Source organism: Nycticebus coucang, chromosome 16 (assembly GCF_027406575.1).
Source record: "Nycticebus coucang isolate mNycCou1 chromosome 16, mNycCou1.pri, whole genome shotgun sequence".
NCBI lineage: Eukaryota > Metazoa > Chordata > Mammalia > Primates > Lorisidae > Nycticebus > Nycticebus coucang.
The window spans coordinates 74,673,536-74,679,377 of record NC_069795.1 but is presented as its reverse complement, the minus strand read 5'-3'; the positions used below and the strand labels follow the sequence as shown (position 1 = coordinate 74,679,377).

Below are 5,842 nucleotides of genomic sequence, written 5' to 3'. Positions count from 1 at the left end.
ATGCTCACTGCCAGGCACAGTGGCTCTCACCTGTAATCCTAACATCCTGGAAGGCTGAAATGGGAGGATTGCTTGAGCTCAGGAGTTCCAGACCAGCCTGAGCAAGAGGGAGACCCATTTCTACTAAAAATAGAAAAATTAGCAGACTCCCAAGTGCTCGGGGGGCTGAGGCAAGAGGATAGCTTGAGTTCAAGAGTTAGAGGTTGCTGTGAATGATAATGCCATGACACTTTACCCAGGGTGACAGTGAGACTTTGTCTCAAAAAAAAAAAAAAAATCCTATTGCGAAGCATTACTGCAGTGACACTGTTATCAACAATAAGACAGGTGCTGTCTTGGACAAGGTGCCATATTTTTATAATTCTTGCAGAACTTGCTCTATATTTAGCCTGCTGATAACTAGATTAATTGAGGAACAAAGTCTATTTTCCCCTGTCTCTCTCTACTGTCGTCACGCTGTGTGTGGCATATCTTATCCCTCACTTCCTCATTCACTGGTTCCTTTCTAAAGATCAAGGGCTTGGGCTACAGTCACTTTAACCTGGGAAAATAAGAGCGCTTTTCAGCTTTACTCGTATACTGTCATAGGATGTGAGACTTAGATGACTTTTTAGTGAGATCATCTAGGCCAATAGTTTACAAATCCTGCCCTCAGAGATATGCTCATTCAGGAAGAAGTGATCACTGGGCTGAGGAAAAATGCATAAAAATAAAAAGGGAGTTTTTCAAAAAGAAAAATTTACTAATTTCAATACTATCTGATTATTGAGATAATATCCTTTCTACTTTTTTTGGTTATACAAAGGTCCTTTATTTTGTGAAACGATGGCGACTGATGATAGTTTTGTGTACCCATCCTTAGCAGCTCTGTCATTTCTCTCCACAATCCATTTTTGGGGGACACATCACTAGATTTTTTTTTTTAAACTCTTAAATCTATGAACCACTGATGTGGTCCAGCCCTGCCATGTTACAAAAAAGGAAACTGAGGCCAAGTGAGGCCAAGTTCCCAAAGTTCCCTAATGTCCCTGCTTGTATTTTTCCCAGCAGGACAGAAGCAGTGTCATGGGGTGGGATTGAAGTGTGTGAGCTTCAGAGACAGATCTATATGCAAATCCTAGGCTCAAATGAGATACTTACCAGGATAGAGCCTTGGCACAGCCATGGCATTCTCAGAACTTAGTTGCTTAGAAGTCACTTTCAAGAGGGCGGAATCAGGCTGGACTCGGACGTCTTCAGAGCAGCATGCAAAGTCAGGAGGCCGTGCAGCAACATCTCAGAGGTTGTCCATTTAATCATAACAACAATAGGCAGATTGTACTCAACAGAAAAGATTTCAGAGAGCCCGGCTCCCAAGGAAAACTGCTCCATAAGGAGATGCTGCTGATTCAGAGTAGTATCAAAACACAGAATCTGGGAATACAAAAGTCACAAGACATAAGTATTGGAACTATTGATTTTTATTTTATTTTAGTCAGTTATTTTTGAGACAGAGTCTCCCTCTGTCATCCAGGCTGGAGTGCAGTAGCCTCATCACAGCTCACGACAACGTTGTACTCCTAGCTTCAAGCAATCCTCCTGCTTCAACTTCCTCAGCTGGGACTACAGGCATCTGCCACAATGCCCACCTAATATTTCTGTGTTTTGTAGAGATGGAATCTCACTGTTGCTTAGGCTGGTCTCTCATGACCTCAAATGATCCTCCTGCCTTGGCCTCCCAGAGTGTTAGAATTACAGGTGTGAGCCACTGGATCCACCCAGACCTGTTTAGATATATAGAATTAATACTAAAAACATGAAAGAATACACAAAACAAACCAAAAAAGATTTGGAAATATATGCTACAAAACCCTGATAAAGTAAAAATAATATAAGCAAAAAAAACAGGATGTATGAGAATAATGAGATGTTCTTCTGCTTATTTTTACATCTGTCTGCCTATCTGTCTATCTATCTATCCATCCATCCATCCATGCCAGCACAGTTTCTGGCAATAATAGTAGAGCTATTATTGCTTTCCTGGGCACAGTTTAATGCTAACTGTAGTAACCCCCCATATTCGTTGAGGTCCTTAGAGATGAGCATCCAATCTGTTTGGTTTACTGAGCATGTTGGGTGGCTCACAGAACTTCCAGGAGGGACTTAGAAGATCCCCAGACAGGAACGGTGACCAAATCACCCTGCAGGAGCACTCCAGTGAGGACAGTCCCTTTACCATTGGCACTTGGCACATACCTTACAGTTCCTATCACTGACCCCAGGCAGGATACTGGCACTCCAGGCTCCACTACCCCAAAAATCAGAAAAATGGACTCAGTCTTGTGCCTGCTTCCTTTCCTCTCTGTCTTCTAAATACAAGTCCGAGGCAGGTGTCTTGGGTTTATGACACCAAGTCATAGTACCCCAGACACAGAGAGGCTGGGCTCCTGGTGGGGGAGATCCCCAGCCACAGGAAGGGCAGGAAAATACACTGTATAGCCTCTAACAGGGCATTTTGGGTTATAAAAATGTCCTTTATTTGTGAAACGATGGTGATGATACTTTTTGTCCCCATGCTTAGCAGCTCTGTCAGTTCTCTTCATAATCCATTTTTTTGGACACCTTACTAGACTTTTTTGAAGCTCTTAAATCTATGAACCACTGATGTGGTCCATCCCTGCCATGTTACAAAAGAGGAAACTGGCCACTACGTCTCCTAAACATCCTTTGCAAATCTTGGTGATCCACAGGCCAAAAGAATCTTTTTGTTTTGTTTTGTTTTGTTTTTAAATTTCAGCTTGCTTGTTCATTCTTCTTCGTTTGAAGTACTCTTTTTTTTTATTCATTTTCTTTCTTCTTTTTTAAAATGTTCTTCCTCTGGCGATGCTCTGTCCCCTTGCCTCCCCAGTAGCGGGGATTACAGACGCCCACCACACCGTCTGGCTGTTTTTGATGTTAGTAGAGACAGGGTCTTACTCTGGCTCACTGCTGTTCATACTGGTCTCAAACCTCTGAGCTCAGGCAATCCACCCGCCTCGGCCTCCCACAGCGCTGGGACTACAGGCGGGAGCCACCACGCCCGGCCAGGCCAAAAGAATTGAAAATTGTGATAAACTGGTTCCTTACTTATTCGAAGGCCCTGTTAATTCCTTGAAATGTATTTGCATAAAATTCTAAAATCTCAAAGAAGGGACCCCTCATCCAGTAGTGGAAATAGTGTTATTAGAGACTGCTCAGTTCTTAGCTGAAAGGGAGACAGAGTTGATAGGGTTTTTTTTGTTTGTTTTTGTTTTTTGAGGCAGAGTCTTACTGTGTCACTCTCTGTAGAGAGCTATGGTGTCACAGCTCACAACAACCCCAAACTCTTGGGCTTAAGTGATTCTCTTGCCTCAGTCTCCCAAGTAACTGGGACCACAGGCTCCCACCACAACGCCTGGCTATTTTTTTGTTGCAGTTGTCATTGTTGTTTAGCTGGCCTGGGCTAGGTTCGAACCCACCGACCTCAGTGCATGTGGCTGGTACCGTAACCACTGTGCTATGGGTGCCGAGCCAAAGTTGACAGTTATTAACAATACATATATAAACTGTGTGTAAAGAAAACATTGTAAAAACAAGTAAGGATTCCCAGCAAATATGACGACGGAAAGTTAATATATCTTGATGTTCCAAAACTTATACAAATTAGTTTTAAAAAGAAAAGAAAACCAGGCGGTGCCTGTGGCTCAGTGAGTAGGGCGCCGGCCCCATATGCCGAGGGTGGCGGGTTCGGACCCAGCCCCAGCCAAACTGCAACAGAAAAATAGCCGGGCGTTGTGGCGGGCGCCTGTAGTCCCAGCTGCTCTGGAGGCTGAGGCAAGAGAATCGCGTAAGCCCAAGAGTTAGAGGTTGCTGTGAGCCGTGTGACGCCACGGCACTCTACCCGAGGGTGGTACAGTGAGACTGTCTCTACAAAAAAAAAAAAAAATAGCCAGGTGTTGTGGTGGGCTCCTATAGTCCCAGCTACTGGCGAGGCTGAGGCAAGAGAATCACATAAGCCCAAGAGTTTGAGGTTGCTGTGAGCTGTTGACACTCTGTCTCAAAAAAAATAAAAAAATAAAAGTTCCATCATTATGGATGGTTAACTTGACTTAGTTCTTTGGACAGAAGCATAATGTTGCTGGGCCAGTATAAGTCAATATTTTTATGGCTCTTAATAAGTACTAACACATTTCAAAAATTTTTTTGTTTGTTTGTTTTTGGCCAGGGCTGGGCTCGAATCCGCCACCTCTGGCATCTGGGGTCGGCGCCCTACTCCTTTGAGCCACAGGTGCCACCCCATTTCAAAATATTTTATTAATTTACTCAACTATCCATAGTCTCTTGTGGAAAAGGCTTTTCCACCACACTCTTGTCAACATCAGGTTTTGTTAATTTAATAGGTGAAAAGAGTTTGGTTTGATTCAGACCAATCACTAGAGAGGCATCTTGGAATTGCAGCCTGAGAGTTATGGGTTCAGGTGACACTGGTCAACAAACTCCCCAACCCTCTGATGTTCACGTTTTCTCATTTATACGTGGTAATATGGGGATTACGATAGCCAACAGCTGTGCTTGCGAGGGTGCAATAAAAATGCATGACCCCAGCCAGTGTCGTCCTTCCCCTGCAGGTGTGAGTGAGATGCACCTATCTGCTTGCTCTTTCCCCTTTGTCAATGTTCTGTGAGTGTCCTTTGCCTTGGCCTTTGTATCTTTCGGGCTGTCTGTGGTTTTCTTTTCCTTTCTTTTTTTTTGGTTCTTTTCAGTTTATTGCATGAAGGAATTACGCTAGTCCAAGTTAAAAGCAGACCCCAAATGGTTACATTATACAAGCTGTGAGGTTTTTAAACTTGTGACAAGGGACAGAGGGGAAATTCTACTCATTGCAAGGAAATCCTCACTTAAGCTTCAGTGAGCCACAAGCACTTAAAACTCATGAACCTTCAGCTGATCGTCCTTCACCAGCCCAGTCTCTACAAGGAACTGGCATATGTTCTTGTGCTGGTCACCCTGTAGCTGAATTACTTCTCCATATTCTGGATGCTCAATTACAGTACCATTGCAGGCAAATTTCTTCTTAAACGCCTTCACTAATTTCTTTTAATCCTAATCATCAGCGATCCCTTGAACAGTAGTAAGGGTCTTCCTGCCGTTTCTCTGTTGAATTCTTATATGGATATACTCCTCAGTGCAGCAGGAAGCAGGTCATCACCCTTACTTGCATCAGCAAAGGGGTCGAAAGAGTGGAGGTTCTGGATAGCGGACATACGATACGATTCCTTTTCCTCGGTGTAAACGGCCTGCGGAAGGCGGCGGCGGGAGAAGGCGGGCGGGGGGGACGGAGCGTCGGGAAGCGAGGGGGCTCAAGGGGGAGGCTGCTGAGTCCTCGGCGGCGGCTCAGTGACTGGGGTTTTCTTTTCTTTTTGTTTTTTTTGTAGAGACAGAGTCTCACTGTACCGCCCTCGGGTAGAGTGCCGTGGCGTCACACGGCTCACAGCAACCTCTAACTCCTGGGCTTAAGCGATTCTCTTGCCTCAGCCTCCCGAGCAGCTGGGACTACAGGCGCCCGCCACAAAGCCCGGCTATTTTTTTTGTTGTTGCAGTTTGGCTGGGGCTGGGTTTGAACCCACCACCCTCGGCATATGGGGCCGGCGCCCTACTCACTGAGCCACAGGCACCGCCCAACACGTGGCTATTTTTTGTTGTAGTTGTCATTGTTGTTTTAGCAGGTCCAGGCTGGGTTTGAACCTGGCAGCCTGAGTGTATGTGGCCGGCGCCCTACCCGCTGAGTTACGGGCATCACCCAATGATGGAACTTTTAGACCTTAATGTTTGCTGCTGTGTCTCC

The 5,842-nt window shown here is 45.0% G+C and overlaps 1 pseudogene; it reads right to left on the bottom strand.

Annotated features, from left to right (window-relative positions):
• Positions 1 to 3,964: 3,964 nt before the first annotated feature.
• Positions 3,965 to 5,377, bottom strand: LOC128567275 (eukaryotic translation initiation factor 1-like; annotated as a pseudogene).
• Between the last annotated feature and the right edge of the window lie 465 nt (positions 5,378 to 5,842).